At 43.2% G+C, this 21,719-nt stretch overlaps 1 protein-coding gene across 3 annotated transcripts in view; it reads right to left on the minus strand.

Moving 5' to 3' along the window:
• The window catches only part of tln2b (talin 2b), a 316,251-nt gene that overhangs the window by 246,270 nt on the left and 48,262 nt on the right, over window positions 1–21,719 (minus strand). For all 3 annotated transcript variants that reach the window (XM_072282202.1, XM_072282201.1, XM_072282200.1), the window contains exon 2: window positions 2,227–2,277. The gene's annotated coding sequence lies outside the window, so the exon portion shown is untranslated. The remainder of the gene's footprint in view (window positions 1–2,226; window positions 2,278–21,719) is intronic.

The following is a 21,719-nucleotide window of genomic DNA, read 5'->3' on the forward strand; positions in this document are numbered from 1 at the left end:
TTGGCAACAAAGCCATCTTTCCATCACCTAAGTCATTGATATACAGCATAAAATGCAGCGGTTCCAACACCAACCCCTGCGGAACACCACTAGTCACTGGCAGTCAACCAGAAAAGGATCAATTTATTCCGACTCGTTGCCTCCTACCAATCAGCCAATGCTCTAACCATGCCAGTAACTTTCCTGTAATGCCATGAGCTTTTAACTTGGTAAGCAGCCTCATGTGCGGCACCTTGTCAAAGGCCTTTTGAAAGTCTAAATATACAACATCCATTACATCCCCTTCATCTATCCTACGTGTATTCTCCTCAAAGGATTCCAACAGGTTTGTCAGGCAAGATTTTCCCTTAAGAAAACCATGCTGACTTTGTCCTATCTTATCCTGTGTCACCAAGTAGTCCATCACCTCACCCTTAACAATTGACACCAACATCTTCCCAAGTGCGAGAGAAGGGTTACAGGGATATAATTGTAACAGAGAATGGGACTGCAGGCTCTGCTCTGAGAGCTGGCAGTCTCCACTTCATAGGCGAATAAAGTCAGCAATCACTGTACAATGTAAAGAACAGTCTCCATTTCTACCCCAAGGAGAGTTGCCCGGGCCTGGGGACTGAATGGAAACAGACACACTCACAGAATTGAACCTCTAAACTAGTTCATAACTGAGCGGTGAGTCAGCAGCAGTGTCCAATAATAAACCCACACAGTTCACAGCAAGCAGCCATTGATACATGGCTCTGGGTAGGAGAACAATGAATTCCAGCTGTTATGGGGAGACTCCTCATCTCAAAAAATAGAAAATAATTGTTGACCTAGAGAGTGTGGGAATGTAGAATTCAGCACCACAGGGAGTGTTTGAGGCAAACTCTACAGATGCATTTACAGGGAAGCTGATTACACACATTCAGGAGAAGGAAGTGAACCATAAGTGAACTAATAACCATAAACTTTGGACAGACTGCAACAAATGGTTCACCTCTGGTCAGTTAATTCTATATAATCCTGCTCAGAGCTGATGGAATGACATCAGCAAGAGCTGCTTGTGCATCAATTATTCTCACAGAGAGCAGGCAGCTTCCTGCTCCTCAGCAATGGGCAATTGCTGAAACTAATCAAGATGCAAACCAGGCACGACTGCCATTCAACCTTTGTACTACTCTGCTGGTGCTCACCACTGTGTTTATGGTTGCATTTATTATTATTACGTGTACTGATTACTCTGTGAGCTTCACAAGAAACAAGGAATTTCTTTGCACCCTGGTGTATCTGATAATAAACTATTCTGATCTAATGATCATCACTGATCTATGCCGGTCTCAAATTCTCTTCTCTTTTAGTTCCCCATAACCATCAATTCCTCGATATTTTATTTATTTACTTACTTATTGAGATACAGCGCAGAATAAGTATTGTCTTATATTCCGTTGGTTAGCCTCCAAATTGGTGGCATGAACATCGATTTCTTGAACTTCCGGTAATGCCCCCCACCCCCCCCTTCATCATCCCCCATCCCCTTTTCCCTTTCCACCTTATGTCCACTGCCCATCATCTCCCTCTGGTGCTCCTCCCTCCTTTTCTTTCTTCCATGGCCCCCTGTCCTCCCCAATCATCAGACACCCCCTTCTCCAGCTCCATTTCTCTTTCACCCATCAGCTTCCCAGCTCTTTACTCCACCCCGCCTCCTCCTGGGTTCATCTATCACCTTGTGTTTCTCCCTGCCCCTCCCCCACCTTTTAAATCTACCCATCTTTTTCTCTCCAGTCCTGCCAAAAGGTCTCGGCCCAAAATGTCAACCCTCAATTTAATCCTTGCCTCATCAGCAGATAATTGGCAATGACCATGAGCCTACCAACTGGTATGTCTTTGGACTGCAGGAAGAAACCAGAGGACCCAGAGAAAACCCATGCGGTCACGGGGAGAACGTACAAACTCCTTACAGAACCTGGGTCACTGGTACTGGACAACACGTTCTGCTAACTGCTACACTACCATGCAACCCCAAATTTATCTCAAACTTAAACACATCTTATCATCTAGCCTCCACTACCTTCTGGTGCAGAGAATTCCTGAGATTCACTACCAAAGAAAGTTCAAGGGCCCTCAGTTTTAAATGACCCGTCCCTTATATTGTAGCTCCACACTCTCGTCAGCTCAGGGAAGCAGATATTTAACCAAGGCTCAGACCTGTGGGCAGAATATTCCAAAAGAAATAGAAATAAACCTGACCTCACTGAGCACCGAGATGTTAATCTTCTGGTTTCTTTTGTATGATGACAGCTGGAAAAGAAAAGGCCAGTAATTAGTGGAAGTTGTAAAACATTCAAGCTATCTCCACATTACATCTTCAATGTGACTGCAACACTTAATGACTCTTTTAAAATAAACGTGAACAAAACCAACAAAAATCCAGCAGGTGCACCTTGGTTTTAACCAGGGAGACATTATAGTCAGGACGATGGAATGGGTCGTCTCAGACAAAGCTCGTTCATCACAAGCGAAGGACTGACAGAAATTCCCACAGGCTAAGATGCAATCAGAGATGGCCCACAGCGGGATGACAGCTTTTCATTCACAGCTGCAGCCGGGTGGGTGCTCTGCTGATGATCAGGGATGATGAGTGGTGTGCTGAAAATCTCAGACTGCTCTAGAAGCAAGTGAGTGCAGGAGAACACCTCAGACCCCAAACTTGCTGCAACATACATACTATGTCTTACATCCATTCAGGAAGCTGCTCACCCTCGCAGAATGTTCCAAGATTAACTCCATGTATTGACTGCTGCCATACACAAGAAAGATAGAGCCCTAATGAGGGCGACTGGGATGAAAGGTTGACATGGATATAATGGGCTGAAGGGCCTGTTTATGGACAACTCTATCCCATACATCAGATGTCCATAAATCTTCCTTTTGGGATTCATGTCCTGCAGATGCAGAAATCCCAAGTATAAACCCATACCCTGATCTCAGTAATCTGTCTTTGGGATCAGTGATCATCATATATCACCCTCACCGGTCAGACCAAACTCAATGAGCTGAAATGGTTCTTCATTGTCAGAAATGCCAGATTCTATCAGACCCATGAAACCCAGAGGTCAAAGGGTATTACTGAGGAAAATGGCAAAACAGAAGGGAAAACAGCAGTTGAAGTACTTCCCAGCCAATAAAGTACTTTTAAATGCTGTCACCCTTTGTATCGAATGCAGGTTCAGTGTGCAAGTCTTCTTTCCCACACCTTTAGCAATACCAGCGCTGCTGTGCAGTGCATGGAAAACATCAAGAAGTTAAATTCCTTGCTTACTGATACAAGGGACGTTTCTTAAAAATTTTAATGATACAGTGCAGAGTAGGCTTTTCTTGCCCTCCGAGCAACCCCAGACAAACCCGATTAAACCTAACCAAATCACAAAACAATTTTACAGTGACCAATTAACCTATTTGTTATGTCTTTGGACGTGGGAGGAAACCGGAACAACCAAGGAAAACCCAGGTATTCCACTGGGAGGACGTACAGAGTCAGAACGATACCAGAATTCAACTCTGAATCTGCAATACCCCATGCTGTATTAACGCACTGCTACGTTACCGTGGTGCCAATGTAATTATGTGTCATGACGTGTACACATAAACAGCAGGCACAAAACTACACACCCTGATGCCTTCCCTATCATTGCGGGAGGTTTCAACCAGGCTAGCTTGAAGAGGTCTTTGAACAAACACCACCTGTGTGACCAGAGGAGCTAACACACTTGACCACTGTTATTCCATCATCAAGAACGTTTACTGTGCCATCCCACACCCACACTTTGGAAAATCCAATCACCTGACTGTACTCCTACTCCCAGCTTATAGGCAGAGACTAAAGACCATACCAACAGTGGTGAGGACCAAGTAGGTATGGTCAAGGGAGACAGAGGAGCACTCACAGGACAACTTTGAGTCAGTGGAATGGACAATATTCAGGGATTCAGCTTTGAGTCTAAATCAATATGCCACAGTTGTCACTAATCTCATTAAAATCTGTGTGGATGAATGTGTGCCTTCAAGAACATGCTGGACATACCCAAACCAAAAGCCGTGGATAAACCAGGATCAGTGATCCAGAACTATACAAGAAGTCCAGGTACAATTTATGGAAGGCAGTTTATGGGTGAAAAAAACAATACCAATTGAGGTTACGGACAGAATTGGATTCACATCAGTTCTGGCAGGGTTTGCAGGGCATTACTTCCCATAAAGCAAAACCTAACATCACAAATGACTGTGATGCTCCACTCCCAGATCAGCTCAAGGCTTTTAATGCACACTTTGAAAGGGTGAATAAAACTATACCTGTGCGAATCTCTGTAGCATTCAGTGACCTCATGATCTCTGTCTTGGAGGCTGACATCATATATCTTTCAAGAGGGTGAACCCTTGCAAAGCATTAGGCCCTGACGAGGTACCCGGTGGAGATCTGAAAACCTGTGCCAACCAACTGACGGGAGTGTTCAAGGACATCTTCAATCTCACTGCTGCAGTCAGAGGTTTCCATCTGCAACAATCATACCAGTGCCCAAAGGGTGAGCTGCCTCGACGACCATTGCCCAGTGGCACTCATATCTACTGTGGTGAAGTGCTTTGAGAGATTGGACATGGCTACAATCAACTCTTGCCCAAGGACCTGGACACCCTGCCATTTGCTAATTGCCACAGTAGGGTGACAGCAGATGCAGTCTCACTGGCTCTCCACTTAATCTTGGATCACTAGGACAATAGCAATACCTATGTTAGGCTGCTGTTTATTGATTACAGCTCGGTGTTCAACACCATCATACCTCAGTTCTAATCAACCAGGGATTAGGACAACAAAGAGCTGGTCGAGGGAGGCAGAAGTGGCTACAAGATTGCTTCGAGTCGGTGGACTGGGCTGTGTTCAAGGACTTATCTGTGGCTCCAAATGAATAACTAGGGTTGTCATGGACTTTATTAAAAACAGTTGTAGACAAGTGTATCCACACAAAATTATTCAGAGTCTTCCCCAACCAGAAGCCTGGATGAGCCATAAGATCTGTAATCTGCTGACAGCCAGATCAGGGGCGATCAAGAAAGTAACAAGAGGTCCAGGTACGATCTCCTAAAGGCTATCTGACAGACAAAGTTGAACTGAATTTGAATTGAAATGACTTTATTTCTTACATCCTTCACATACATGAGAAAAAACCTTTACGTCACGTCTCCGTCTAAATGTGCAATCTTAGTAATTTATAGTAATTTATAATAAATAGAACAATCAATGTAACATAGAGTACACTCAAATCAGTGTGAGTTCATCAGTCTGATGGTCTGGTGGAAAAAGCCTGTCGGTCCTGGATTTTATGCTGTGTTACCCTTTCCCAGATGGTAGCAGCTGGAATACATTGTGGGATTGGGGTGACTCGGGTCCCCAGTGATCCTTTTCTCACACCTGTCTTTGTAAACGTCCTGAATCGTGGGAAGTTTAGAACTACAGATGTGCTGGGCTGTCCGCATCACTCTCTACAGAATACTACGATTAAGGGAGTGGCAATTCTGGACTAAACTTGAATCAATGAAGGATGCTCAACAGTTGTGGTAAGGTTTAAGTGCTATCAGCTCTCACGAAGTAAAGTCAAACGACATAGGCAACAACAGGGTTCACTTCCAGATGAGTGCAATGTCTTCTTTGCTTGCTTTGGAAAAAATACAGAGGAACCATCACGAACTACCAGCGCCCAAGAAGAACGGAGTAACCTGCCTCAATGACTTTCATCCAGTAGCACTTACGTCCACAGTGATGAAGTGTTTTGAGAGGATAGTGATGAAACATATCAATCCTGCCTGAGAAGCAACTTGCATCCACTCCAATTTGGAGCAACATTTACCCTTAATTGATCATATTATTCAACTTTCATCTAAATGGTTTCCTTTATATTTAACTTTGATTGGTCGTATTAATGCAGTTAAGATGGTTTTTATGCCAAAATTTTTATATATATTTCAGGCATTACCAATTTTTGTTCCAAAATCTTTTTTTGATAAAGTTGACTCCAAAATTTCTTCATTTATTTGGCAAAATAAAAACCCGAGACTGGGTAAAATACATTTACAAAAAGCTAAGAGAGATGGAGGCTTAGCATTACCTAACTTTAGATTTTATTATTGGGCAGTTAATATTCGACATATGAAATTTTGGTTACTTGACCAGGATATACTATCCATTCCTAAATGGGTAGCATTGGAATTACAATCTGTTCAGGGCTATACACTTGGCTCTATTTTAGGTTCCTCTCTTCCTTTTGATTTGAAACGCCTTAAACAGGTGTCTAACCCGATAGTTAAATATACCTTACGTATTTGGTTTCAATTCAGAAAATTTTTTGATCTTAACCAATTTGGGCTAGCGATTCCTATTTTAGGTAACATATTTTTTCATCCCTCTTTTACGGATCGTGCTTTTCAAATTTGGAAGACTAAGGGTATTTCACGGTTTTTGGATTTATTTTTAGATGGTTCCCTTATGTCTTTTGAACAATTATCTAATAAATATAATTTATCAAGAATACATTTTTTTAGATATCTACAAGTTAGAAATTTCCTAAGTACTATACTTTCTTCCTTTCCAATGCTTCCTCCTACATACATTTTAGATACTATAATTAACCTTAATCCATGTCAGAAAGGTGCATCGGCTATTATTTATAATATTATTATGAAACTTAGGAAAGCTCCATTTGATAAGATTAGGTCAGATTGGGAACAAGAATTGGGATCTATTATTTCCGTGGATGACTGGGGGCAGATTTTACAATTAGTCAATACTTCCTCTATCTGTGCTAAACATTCAATAATTAAATTTAAAGTTGTTCATAGAGCACATATGTCCAAAGATAAATTAGCTCGCTTTTATTCTCATATTAATCCTTTTTGTGATAGATGTCCAGGGCAGATAGCTTCTTTAACTCATAAGTTTTGGTCTTGTCCTACTCTGGAAACTTTTTGGAGAGACATTTTTAATATTATTTCCAAGACATTGAATATAGATATCTCTCCTCACCCTATTACTGCTATCTTTGGACTACCTAAAATTTCCAGTAATCTTTCTCCTTCAGCCCGTAGAATGATTGCATTTCTTACTTTAATGGCGAAAAGATGTATCTTACAACATTGGAAAGAGCTTAATGCTCCAACTACCTTTTTTTGGTTTTCTCAGACGATATTATGCTTGAATTTGGAGAAAATTAGAAGCAATCTTTATGACTCTTCATTTAAATTTGAACAGACCTGGAGATCTTTTATTCAATATTTTCATTTAATGTAATATATACCCTTCTTGTTTTTTTTTACTGTTTTTAATGGAGATCGGGATTGAGGACGTGATTTTAAGTTTTTTAACTCTGTTTGGTTTCAAGTTAGCCCATTGCTTTGCTTTGCTTTTAGTTAGTTGCACGGTGGGGTTTTTTTTGGGGTTTTTTTTCCTTTTCTCTATTGATATATATAAAAATTAGTATACTATTATGTCACCTTGGTACGTTATGTTTAAATTACATTGTTTGTATTTTTTTTTGTATTAATATCTCCTGTAATTTTATTACATTCTAACAGTGTATTAGTGCCTATATGGCTTACCTTTTTGTATACTTATTCAATAAAAAGATTTAAAAAGAAAGAAAAAGAGCAACATGTCCACACAGATGCCGTCTCATTCACTCACTCAACCTTGGAACATCTGGATGGCAAAGATGCGTATCTCAGGATGCTTTTTATCAACTACATCTCAGCATTCAATAGTCTCATCCCCTCAAAACTAATAAGTTTCAACACTTTGGCCTTACTACCTCCTTGTGTAATTAGATGTTCGATTTCCTCACTTCTCCCAGTCAGTTCGGATTGGCAACAACATCTCCATCAGCACAGGTGCACCACAAGGCTGTGTGCTTAGTCCCCTGCTCTACTTGCTTTGCACTTCGAACCGTACGGCTAAGCGGAGTTCAAAAGCCACCTTCAAGTTTTCTGACATCACCAGTCATAGGCTGAATCAAAGGTGGTGACTAATCAGCATATAGGACAGAGACCAAAAACCTGACTGAGTGGTGCCACAACAATAGCCTCTTATTCAATGTCAGCAAGTCCAAAGAGCTGAACACCGGACAACAAAGATTTTGCTTCCTGAATAGTCATAGTCATAACTTTATTGATCCCAGGGCAAATTGGTTTTCGTTACAGTTGCACCATAAATAATAAATAGTAATAAAACATAAATAGTTAAATAGTAATATGTAAATTAAGCCAGGAAACAAGTCCCCTATTGGCTCAGGGTGTCTGACCCTCCAAGGGAGGAGTTGTAAAGTTTGATGGCCACAGGCAGGAATGACTTCCTATGACGCTCTGTGTTGCATCTCGGTGGAATGAGTCTCTGGCTGAATGTACTCATGTGCCCAACCAGTACATTACGTAGTGGATGGGAGACATTGTCCAAGATGGCATGCAACTTGGACAGCATCCTCTTTTCAGACACCACAGTCAGAGAGTCCAGTTCCAACCCCACAACATCACTGGCCTTACCACTGAGTTTGTTGATTCTGTTGGTGTCTGCTACCCTCAGGAAATAGAGACGGCTCTGACCCTTCTTGTAGACAGCTTCAGTGTTCTTTGACCAGTCCAGTTTATTGTCAATTCGTATCCCCAGGTATTTGTAATCCTCCACCATGTCCACACTGACCCCCTGGATGGAAACAGGGGTCACCGGTACCTTAGCTCTCCTCAGGTCTACCACCAGCACCTTAGTCTTTTCCACATTAAGCTGCAGATAATTCTGCTCACACCATGTGACAAAGTTTCCTACCCTGTACTCAGCCTCATCTCCCTTGCTGATGCATCCAACTATGGCAGAGTTCAGGGTGTATCTTATGACTTTTAGGCTGCTGATCTTGAAGATAACCATGAAATTTTCCTATCGCACATAATGTTTTAGCAATCAACTATATTTGTTATTTCAATTCATAATACAAGTCAATTCAAATGTTTGTCCACATTGTAAGCCAAAAAGTTTTCTATCTTGTCCAGGCATGACTGGACATGCTCTGGGTTGTCAGCCTGACCCACAACAACAGCATGCTTTTGTTGATTCTTCAATGTTAAGCCTGAAAGCTGAGCTGTTACAAAACAACAATGCCAATTGGCTATGCATCGTCCACCTTCCAATACTGGTTGGCAACGTCCACCCTCCAATACCAGTCGGCAACGTCCACCCGTCAATCCCGGTCGGCAACGTCCACCCGTCAATACCGGTCGGCAACGTCCACCCGTCAATACCGGTCGGCAACGTCCACCCGTCAATACCGGTCGGCAACGTCCACTCCTCAGTACCGGTCGGCAACGTCCACTCCTCAGTACCGGTCGGCAACGTCCACCCGTCAATACCGGTAGGCAACGTCCACCCGTCAATACCGGTCGGCAACGTCCACTCCTCAGTACCGGTCGGCAACGTCCACTCCTCAGTACCGGTCGGCAACGTCCACCCGTCAATACCGGTCGGCAACGTCCACCCGTCAATACCGGTCGGCAACGTCCACCCTTCAATACCGGTCGGCAATGTCCACCCATCAATACCGATCTGCAACGTCCATCCATCAATACCGGTCGGCAATGTCCACCCATCAATACCGGTCGGCAATGGCCACCCACCAATACCGGTCGGTAATATCCACCCATCAATACCGGTCGGCAACGGCCACCCACCAATACTGGTCGGTAACGTCCACCCACCAATACCGGTCGGTAATGTCCACCCATCAATACCGGTCGGCAACGTCCACCCTTCAATACCGGTCGGCAATGTCCACCCTTCAATACCGGTCGGCAACGTCCACCCTTCAATACCGGTTGGCAATGTCCACCCTTCAATACCAATCCACAACATCCACCCATCAATACCAATCTGCAACGTCCATCCATCAATATCGATCTGCAACATCCATCCATCAATACTGGTCGGCAATGTCCACCCTTCAATACCGGTCGGCAACGGCCACCCACCAATACCGGTCGGTAACGGCCACCCACCAATACCGGTCAGCAATGTCCACCCTTCAATACCAATCCACAACGTCCATCCGTCAATACCAATCGGTAATATCCACCTTCCAATACCACTCGGCAACGTCCACTCCTCAATACCAGTTGGCAATGTCCACCCTTCAATATCAATTAGTTATGCAGTACATTTGGATGAAAACTATTGAAATTTGGCAGTCTTGTTGAAATGCGCACAGTACAGCAAGTACAACTGGAACATCTGTGGTGATCTGAAAGTAGTAACACTGCTACTAGGAACACAGCTCAGATACACCAAGTACTGGTGTTTCATTTATGAATGGGACAACTGCGCTAAAGAATCTCATCACATTAAAAAAGGATTGTCCACTCCATAAGCAGTTGGTTCTGGGGCAGATACATGTGGCACATAAGCCACTTATAGACCTAATAAAGATATTTTTGCCTCCTTTTCATAAAAAACTGGGACTTATGAAAAATTTTGTGAAAGCAATGAAGAAGGAAGGTGAAGGACTTTGATATTTGAGACTGATATTTCCCAGAATAACTGATGTCAAAATTAAGGAAGGCTTTTTTGTTGATCCACAAATCAAACAGATAATTAGCAACAGGCAGTTTGAAGAACTTTTAATGGGATCAGAGAAAATTACATGGAAGGCATTCAAGGATGCGGTCAAAAATTTTCTTGGCAACTACCAGAGCACCAAACTATCTGCAGCTGGGTGGCAACATGTTTTAAACATACAAAACAATGAAGTGCAACATGTCACTGGAGATTCATTTTCTGCATTTCCATTTAGATTTTTCCCTGCAAATCTTGGCGCTGTTAGTGTTGAGCATGGTGAAATGTTTCACCTGGACATTGTGTTCATGGAGAAATGGTATCAGGGCAACTGGAATGCATCAGTGCTGGACACTTAAGTGAAAAGCCTCAGACGCTGAGTACAAATGAAAATCATCAACAGAATATTTTTAGCTTAGTTGAACTACTGTGAACTGTTAGCACTGCTATGCAATTAAATGCATTATAACTAATAAAAGTTAATTTTTTGTTTCTCCAAATTTCTACATACTTCAAGTAGTCCATCATAATTACAAAAAATTTCTGAGGAAGCAATACTTTCAAAAAAACTTTGCTGTCCAGTGTTGGTGTCTTCAGGAGGGAAAACGGAAGTCCATGAGTCAGTCCTCATCGAGGGATCAGAGGTGGAGAGGGTCAGCAACTTTACATTCCTCGGTGTTATCATTTCAGAGGATCTGCCCTGGGCCCAACACGCAAGTGCAATTACGAAGAAAGCACAGCAACGCCTTCACTTCCTTAGGAGTTTATTAAGATTCGGCATGACAACTAGAACTTTGAAAAACTTCTATAGATGTGTGGTGGAGAGCATAAAAAAGGATATTATGGACAAAATGGGAGGCGAGGACCTCGATAAAATCACTGTCACTAAAGAGATAATGATGAGCAAACTGGGGGGCCTGAAGGTAGATAAGTCCCCTGGACCTGATGGGATGCATCCCAGGGTGCTGAAGGAATTGGTGGAGATTATAGCAGACGCGTTGGTAATCATTTATCAAATCTCTCTAGACTCTGGGCAGGTCCCAGTGGATTGGAAGACGGCAAATGTCACGCCACTTTTTAAAAAAGGATGTAGGCAAAAGACAGACAACTATAGGCCAGTTAGCTTAACATCTGTAGCCGGGAAAATGCTTGAAGCTCTCATTAAGGAAGAAATAGCGAAACATTTAGAAAGGAGTAGTTCCATTAGACAGACGCAGCATGGATTCAGAAAGGGCAGGTCCTGTTTGACAAACCTGCTGGAGTTCTTTAAGGACATAATGAGTGCAGTAGATAGACAGGAACAGGTGGATGTCGTATACTTGGATTTCCAGAAGGCATTTGATAAGGTGCAGCACAAGAGACTTATAATAAGATACACATGCATGGAGTCAGAGGAAATGTATTGGCATGGATAGTGGATTGGTTAACCAATAGAAAGCAGACAGTTGGTATAAATAGTTGTTTTTTCAGTTGGCAGTCTGTGGTGAGTGGGGTGCCACAGGGGTCAGTGCTGGGCCAGCAGCTGTTTACCATTTACATTGATGATTTGGAAGAGGGGACTGAGTGTAGCATAGCAAAATTTGCTGATGACACTAAACTGAGTGGAAAAGCAAATTGTACAGAGGATGTAGAGAGTCTGCAGAGGGATATAGATAGGTTAAGTGAGTGGGAGATTGAATACAACATTGGTAAATGTGAGATCATCCATTTTGGAAGGAATAATAGGAGAGAAGATTATTATTTAAATGTTGAAAGATTGCAGCATGCTGTTGTGCAGAGGGACTTGGGAGTGCTTGTGCATGAATCGCAAAAAGTTGGCTTGCAGGTACAACAGGTTATTAAGAAGGCAAACGGAATGTTGGCCTTCATTGCTAGAGGGATGAATTCAAGAGCAGGGAGGTCATGCTGCAACTATACAGGGTACTGGTGAGGCTGCATCTGGAGGATTGTGTGCAGTTCTGGTCTCTATACTTGAGGAAGGATATATTGGCTTTGGAGGCAGTGTAGAGAAGGTTCACCAGGTTGATTCCAGGGACGAAGGGGTTAATCTATGAGGAGCAATTGAGTCGCCTGGGTCTATACTCTCTGGAGTTCAGAAGAATGAGAAGGGACCTTATAGAAACATACAAAATTTTGAAAGGGATAGACAAGATAAAAGTAGGAAAGTTGTTTCCATTGGTAGGTGAGGCTAGAAGTAGGGGACATTGCCTCAAGATTCAGGGGAGAAGATTTAGGACGGAGATGAGGAGAAACTGTTTTTCCCCAGAGAGTGATGAATCTGTGGAATTCTCTGCCCAGGGAAGTAGTTGGGGCTTCTTCACTAGATATATTTAAGAAACAGTTAGATAGGTTTTTACATAGTAAGGGAATTAAGGGTTATGGAGAAAAGGCAGGTAGATGGAGCTGAGTTTACGGACAGATCAGCCATGATCTTATTGAATGGCAGGGCAGGCTCGATGGGCTGGATGGCCTACTCCTGCTCCTATTTCTTATGTTCTCATATTGACTGGTTGCATCAAATCCTGGTTTGAAAACACCAATGCCCTTGAATGGAAACTCCTACAAAAAGAAGTGAAATTGGCCCAATCCATCACAGGTAAATCCCTCCCCATCATTGAGCAAATCTACACAGAGTTTTGTCACAGGAAAGCAGTATCCATCATCAGCGATCCCCACCACTCAAACCATGTTCTCTTTTTGCTGCTGCCATCAGGAAGAAGGTACATGAGCCTCAGGACTCAAACAATTTCAGGAACAGTTATTACCCCTCAACCATCAGGCTCTTGAACCCAAGGAGATAACTTCACTCACTCCAACTCTCCAGTAGCCTGCTCCCCTCCAATCCCTTTCTCGCTGATGATCTACCCAGTTTCCTCCAACCCCCACTGAAACGTTGAAATGTTCCTACAACCTATGGCTCACTTTCATGAACTCTTCATCCCATATTCTCAATATTTATTATTACATTCTTTTTGTATTTGCAGAGTTTGGTATCTTTTGCACACTGGTTGAATGCCCAGTTGTTGTGGTCTTTTATTGATTCTATTATGGTTATCATTCTATTATGGATGCATTAAGTATGCCCATAAGAAAATTAATCTCAGTGTTGTATATGGTGACATATATGTACTTTGTGTGACGACAAAGCAAATTATCAGAAGATTGATGCTGATGAGAGAGATAAGAGAGACAATGGAGAAACATTCAAAATGCTAATAAGAGAGAAGAGAGAGATTAACAAGAAAGAAACACACTTCAGAATATTGACAGGCCGGTTGCTTTGAACCTGAACTGTTTGAAGTTTGATGGACAGGCGATACCCCAGCAGGGGGATAAAAAGAACAGGTTCGCTAAGGCACGACACACACCATGAGATAACGAGACCCTGAAAGAGCAGTGTGCCCCCACAAGTTGGTAGGAGTTGGAGGTCTGGTTCGAGGGAACTGACCATAGACTGACAGGGTGAAAAGGGATGATCGGCGGGAACCTGGTGTGTGTGTCCGCCCTTGCCTGGGTGCCAGGTTCACCACGGAAGAACGGTCATATCCAGAACGGAGGGGAGGGGTCACAGTCGGTGACCACAGAAGACATAAAAGGGTTCACCCGAAAGCTAACTGCGAAGAACATCAAAGGTCTGTTTGAATCAAAATTTGCATTCTCTCTCTAACAGCACAACAACGATTACTGCGAACTGTACCAAGCTGAACTGAACTCTGCGTCACTTGAGACTGATCATTTTACCCCTAGACTGCGATAGAGCTCGGTTGATTCCTATTACCCTAGTTCTGTGTACATGCGTGTTTTATTATTGCTAACCTGTTGCATTTATATCCTTACGATCAGTGTACCGTGTTACTTATTTCTTTAATAAAACTTTATTAGTTTCTAGTAAACCAGACTCCAACTAAGTGGTCCATTTCTGCTGGTTTGGCAACCCAGTTACAGGGTACGTAACATTTGATAATAAATTAACTTGGAACTTTGAGATAGATCAGCTCATTGAGTGGTGTCGCAGCACCAACCTTGCACTCAACATCAGTAAGACCACGGAATTGATTGTGGACTTCAGGTCAGGGAAGTTGAGGGAATACACAACAGTCCTCATCAAGGGATCAGAAGTGGAGGGAGTGAGCAGTTTCAAGTTCCTGAGTGTCAACATCTCTGAGGATCTATTCTGAACGCAATATATTGATGCAATTACAATGGCTATATTTCATTAGGAGTTTGAGGAGATTTGAGATGTCACCAAAGACACTTGTAAATTTCGACACACGTACCGTGGAGAGCGTACTAGCTGTTTGCATCACTGTCTGGAATGGAAGGGCCACTGCACAGGATTGGAAAAAGCTGCAGAAAGTTGTAAACTCAGCCAGCTCCATCATGGGCTCCAGCGTCCCCAGCATCAAGGACACCTTCAAAATGTAATGCCTCAAAAAGACCGTATCCATCACTAAGGACACCCTTCACCCAGGACTTCTCATTGCTACCATCAAGGAGGTGGTACAGGAGCCTGAAGATACACACTCAACATTTCAGGATCAGCTTCTTTCTCTCTGCCATCTGATTTCTGAATGGACAATGAACCCATGATCGCTACATCAGTATTTTCCCTCTCTTTTTGCACTACTTATCTTTTAGATTGAGAACATCTAGTCCTCATTTATTGTCATTTAGAAATGCATGCATCCATTAAGAAATGATACAATGTTCCTCCAGAGCAATATCACAGAAAAACAGGACAAACCAAAGACTAACACTGACAGAACCACATAATTATAACATATAGTTACAGCAGTGCAAAACAATACCATAATTTGATAAAGAACAGACCATGGGCACGGTAAAAAAAAGTCTCAAAGTCCCGATCGACTCCCGAGTCCCTGATAGCAGGCGGCAAAGGGAGAAACTCCCTGCCATAAACCTCCAGGCACTGACAACTGCCGATGCATTGGAAGCACCCGACCACAGCCGACACTGAGTCCGTCCGTCCCGAAACTTATTGTAATTTATAGATTTTATTATTATGTATTACAATGTACTGCTGGGACAAACAATAAATTTCACAAGACAGACCAGTAATATTAAACCTGATTCTGATAATGTGCAAAAAGTAGCCTCTCCGAATTGACAGGGCAGCCACTTGGTTGAGTACCTTCACTCTGTCCACCATGGCCAGTGGAGTGCTCAGTTGCCAGCCATTTTAATTCCCCTCTGCAGTCTCACACCGACATATCTGTCCCCACCCTCCTTCACTGCTGAGGTGAAGCTAAACACAAACTTCAGGAACAACTCCTCATACCCTCCCTGGGTAATCTACAACTCAATGATGGGAACACTGAATTCTCCACTCTCCAGTAGCCTGCTCTCCTCCAATCTCTTTCTCTCTGATGATCTACCCAGTTTGCTTCAACCCCCATTGCACTGTTTTCCCCTTTGTCACCGTGTGTCCATTCTTCCCACTGGGTGCCCTCCTCCATTTCAATCAGCCCTCCTCACCTCCCTTATTTTGTTCAATGCTCAGCCTCCTTTCTATCATTCCATCATCTTTGTTGCCTCCACCTATCACCACTCAGCTTCTGTCACTACTTCCACCTTCCCTCCATTGCCTGCCTATCACCCTCCTCACCTGATTCCAACTTTCCATGTTATCCTGGTAACTAAATTTCAGAGAACAGTATAAACATCAGAAATATATAAACTCATCCGGGGCTTCCAGCTGGGTCCAGGTATCGATGTTAACTGACATTTCGATGACAAACTCTACCATCTTCATCAGGGATAATGCCTAGGCAGGTCTAATCCAGCGGTATTTATACTCAAGTCCTACTGTCCACCCCTCCTGAATGGTTAGTCCTCAACCAACTAGGTTTCCGCTGCCCCACCTTGTTTACAATTGTACTCCAGTTCTTTCTTAGAGCGAGACCTTTGTTGGGAAATTCTTATTTTCCTGTCTTACTTCAATGGCTTCCTTCATCAGGCATACCCAAAAGCCATTGGCACAGCACAGTAGTTTTGTGCCAAAGTCAATCCTATGGCCATTGCAATTGCAAATGCATTGTTCTGCTATTGCCGATTTCTCTGGGTAACCCAAATAGATATACCTCCTTGAAGGAATTCAATTGAGCCCTTAAAAGGGCTGACAGAAAAACCAGGAAACCTAACAAGGAGGAACCCATCACCACTGCCTGTCTTCCCTATATTTCTACAGTTTCTGGAAGGGTCACCAGGATCCTGAAAAATAACAGATAAACACCAACCACAAACCTGTAGGGAAGCTCAAGTCCCACCTTTTGCAGGTCAAAGTTGACCTGGGATTCAGGACTGCTGGTGTTTACAGGATTCCCTGTGAATTCAGAGCAGCATACATCGGCCAGATTGGACACACGGTGGAAACTCGCATCAGGAAGCACAAGAGGTATTACCACTTGGGTTACCCACAGAAAAATCGGTGGCAGCAGAACATAATGGCCACAGGATTGACTTTGATGGCACAAAACTACCACGCCATGCCAATGGCTTTTCAGACCGTCTGGTGAAGAAAGCCAATGAAATAAAACTAGAGAATAAGCATTTCAACAAAGATGAAGGTTTCACTCTAAGAAGGAACTGGAATATGATTGTAAACAGGGTGGGACAGCGAAAACCTGACTGGTTGAGGACTAACCAATCAGGAAGAGTGGACACTGGGAGTTGAGTATATGTACCACCAGACTAGACGTGCCTAGGTATCATTCCTGATGAAGATGGCAGAGTTTGTCATTGAGACGTTGGGAAAAAAAAAAAAATAAATAAATCAACATCTGGACCCAGCTGGAATCCCGAGAAGAGGTTATACGTCATATTAGTCGGTAAAGTACGAGCTTCTTTTTTTAAAAAACAATTAGAAAGTTCATTTCCCATATCTACTCAATTCATTTTCACATTTTTCACCAATATTCATTCTACATATTATTATGTAATAATTCATTGAATCTTTCAGGTCCACATCATTGTATTTGGTCCAGGGGAGCCTACTGACACTATTCTCCATTCAATCCTACAAACTTATCTTCATTCACAGGGTGGTGTGTTTATGTAAGGAGCTGCCAGAGGAAGTGGTTGAGGCAGGAATAACAACAACATTGGGATAAGTAGCTGAGACTGAGGGGCATGTGGACAAATAGGGCTAAATTGGTGGACTCCATGGTCAGTATGGATAAAATGGGCTGAAGGGCCTATTCCTCTGCTGTATCCCTCTGTATCCTCATATTGATTAATAACTAAACAGAAAGAGGAACACGAGTATGCTGTTTGGCCCTTACAGCCTGCTCCACATTTAAGATCATCTTCTTTCTCAGCACCTGAGGAAGTATCATTCCCTCAGTATCTAAAAGCATCTCATGAAACGCATTGATTCGAGTTGCTTCACCCCGTTTCATAGTTCCACCTCACCTTTTGGCTTTGGTCTGGTTGTGTTGTGACAGCCCAGCTCTGCACTCTATCCAATTCAGCAAGGCTGGCAGTGACTTTCTCTGTTCTTCATGAACACATTTTTCATATTTTGATCAACACCATGTTGAATCTTGCATATTTACGGTAATGGTGAGATACAAACAAAAAAAGATGGACTCACAGCACAATACACACTCTCGGCCCACGATGTTGTGTTGACCTTTTAACCTACTCCAAGATCAATCTAACCCTTTCTTCCTACATAACCCTCTATCATCCATTTTCTATCATCCACATGTCTATCCAAGAGTTTCCTTAACACCCCTAATGTATTTTCCTCTTCCACCAACCCTGACTGGAAGTTCCAGGCATACACTACTCTCTGTGTAAAGAACCTAGTTCTGAGATCCCACCTACGTTTACCTCTAATCGCCTTAAAATTATGCCTCCTTGTAATAGCAATTTCTGCCCTGGGAAAATGTCTCTGGCTATCCACTCGATATATGCCTCTTATCATCTTGTACACTTCCATTAAGTCACCTCTCATTCTTCTTTGCTCCAAAGCTCACTCGACCTATTTTCATAGGACATGCCCTCTGGTAAATCTGCTCTGCACTCTCTCTAAAGCTTCCACATCCTTCCCTTAATGAATGAGGTGACCAGAACTGAATACAATATTCTGCCTTCAAATTCAACCTTCCAAAATAAATTACTTCACACTGTTCTGGGTTGAACACCATCTGCCACTTCTCAGTCCAGCTCTGCATTCTGCTATTATCCTGTTTCAACCTACGACAGCCCTCCACATTATCCACAACTCCAGCAACCTTCATGTCATCTGCAAACTTACTAACCCACCCTTTCATCTCCCCATCCAAGTAACTTATAAAGATCACATCGGGCAGGGGTCCCAGAACAGATCACCATGGAACAACACTGGTCACCAACTCCCAGGAAGAACTCTCCATCTACACCCTCTGTCTTCTACAGGCAAGCCAATTCTGTACCCATCCCATGCCTCCTGATTTTCTGAATGAGCCTATCATGGGAAACCTTATCAAACACCTTAGTAAAATCTACCTCATCAAAACTTTACACATCTTCTACTCTCAGGCCATCTGTTATGCCCACCTCTGAGAGAAAGCAGCATCACTCTGCTGCGTAGCTTGTCACCCTGGTGTCATTCTGTCCCAGTGCTTTCACACTACTCTTTTATCAGCCAGAGATCATGGTGTCTGACCATCTGAGCCCGGTCATTTGACCACTTTCAATGATTAAAGCTGCTTTCGTCCACACAATATTTGACACTCATTTACCTCAATTAAGGATCTGCAGGGTTTTTTTTTAGAAAGACAGATCCAATCCATCAACAGCCAGTGCTAACCCCAACAAGCCCAACGTTCTTATTCCCAACCACAATTAATTAAAGGCATCCGACAGTCTTGCGAGACCATGGATCTGCACCTGGAAAGTTTTCACTCTCCGGGGCGCAGGCCAGGGCAAGGTTGTATGGAAGACCAGCAGTTGCCCATGCTGCAAGTCTCCCCTCTCCACGACACCAATGTTGTCCAAGGGAAGGGCATTAGGACCCATTCAGCTTGGCATCACTGTTGTCACAGAGCAATGTGTGGTTAAGAGCCTTGCTCAAGGACACAACACATTGCCTCGGCTGGGGCTCGAACTCACGACCTTCAGGTCGCTAGTCCAATGCCTTAACCACTGGGCCACGTGACCACGACAATACGTACATTATTCCATCTCTGAAAAGATGGTCATAAAGTATTCATGGAGAAAATTACCAACATCCCCTGAACACATTGCATCAGCCTCCTCTTTCCCGAAACCCCGTGGCAGAATCCCTGCACGCTGCTTCACCACAGTTACAGCACTGGAGCAGCTCCTCAGCATCACTGCCGGCACTCCTCAATCTTCCCAAACTGCAGTCAGGAGATGTGTGGAACCGAGAGTGGGTCGCAGGAATGGAAGAGGCAAGTCTTCTTGGTTTTTTTTTGTTTTAAAGGAGAGTTAATGACAAAAGAATTGAAGATGGGTACAAGACTGTGAAGGTACAGCTCTCACTAAGGTGGTTAATGTGGGGTCTGGGAATGGAAAGTGAAAGCTGTTGATAGTGACTGAGGGAGATGGGAATCTTGGACAGAATAGAACATTTGGACTGGAAGGTCTGTCTCTGCATATTATGGTTTTATGACTATGAGAATGCAGCGGGCCTAAATCTTAACAGGCAGATCCCATATACTGGATAAATGCACACAGACCACAACTTGGCCCAGTGTCTGTCCAATTAACCCTCCTGCCCTGCTCTGTCTTCATCTCAGTAATTATCTTCCCTTCAAACGTTTATCTGCTCCGATGAATGGGATAGTTTTCTGAAATTGGGCAACCAGCTGTTCTCTGTCTACAGCAACACCACATTTCCAGCTCTCAATTATTCCATACTCCACACAAATCAATAATTGGATGTAATTGTCAGAAATCCTCTGGACCTTTTTTTGTCTGATTCTCATTACATTCTCATTTACAAAATAGTTCTAAAAAGAATAAAATCACTAACCAAGCCTTTAGCCAGACACTTAACATCAAATTACAGTATCTCTGTCTCAGATAGAACAGATCATGGCAGCCTGTGTGAATAGCAACAAGTATCCATTGCAGTCAACTAGTTTCAAAAGCAGCCAGTGAATTGCACAAGAGCGGGAGCAATGGCCAGTCAGAAATTCTGACCCAACACCCACCCATCCACACTTACACAAGGTCACACACAACCTCCCAACATGCTTCAAACCAATGAAGTGCTTGCTGAAGCAGAGTCGTGACAGAAGGAATCCAGCAGCCTATTTACATGCAGCAACTCCAACAAACGTGAATGTGCTGAACCTTTTGTTAAGAATGTTGGTTACAGGATAAATTTTGGCCAGAGTTCTCTGTCGTCCAACAGATAGTATGGATAGCAACACATACAACATGCTGGAGGAACTCAGCAGGCCAGGCAGCATCTATGATAAAGAGTAAACAGACAACATTTTACACCAAGACCCTTCATCGGGACCAAAGAAGGGGGGTCTCGGCCCAAAGTGGCAACTGTACTCTTTTCCATAGATACTGCCTGACCTGCTGAGTTACTCCAGCATGTTGTGAGCGTTGCGTTGGATTTCCAGCGTCTGCAGATCTCCTCATGTTTGTGTTAGTACAGATTACTTGATATGGAAGCTGGTCTATAATTGGTCAAAACTCTAATTTAACATCAGTTGAACCAATTAGCTTGTAGATGGTCAGGTCTGACAATGCCGCGCTGCCTCAATTCTGCTCTCAGTTTGCATTGAACTCGCTGAAATAGGACTTGAAACACAAGTTTCTGGCAAAGCCCTGCACATCTTTACTGGGCTGTATTTGTTGCTAATACATTCTACTCCACAGAAAGCCATGACCTGTGACATGAATGAGGGGTTGGGACTGAGTGGTTAGAGCAGAATTACACCCCAACATCAGGAACACCCAAGGAGCCTTTATCTCCTGGTTTATCTTCTCAGCAGATCATGTGGTAAGATGCATGGTTGGGGGAAGCTGATAAATGCCCAGACTAATTCCCTGGCTGATACCATCCAAAGCACCAAGGAAAGCACTCCGTCTTGATTTCACATGGTAAAGCTGCCAAGCT

This window comes from Mobula birostris, chromosome 18 (genome assembly GCF_030028105.1).
Source record: "Mobula birostris isolate sMobBir1 chromosome 18, sMobBir1.hap1, whole genome shotgun sequence".
Lineage (NCBI taxonomy): Eukaryota > Metazoa > Chordata > Chondrichthyes > Myliobatiformes > Myliobatidae > Mobula > Mobula birostris.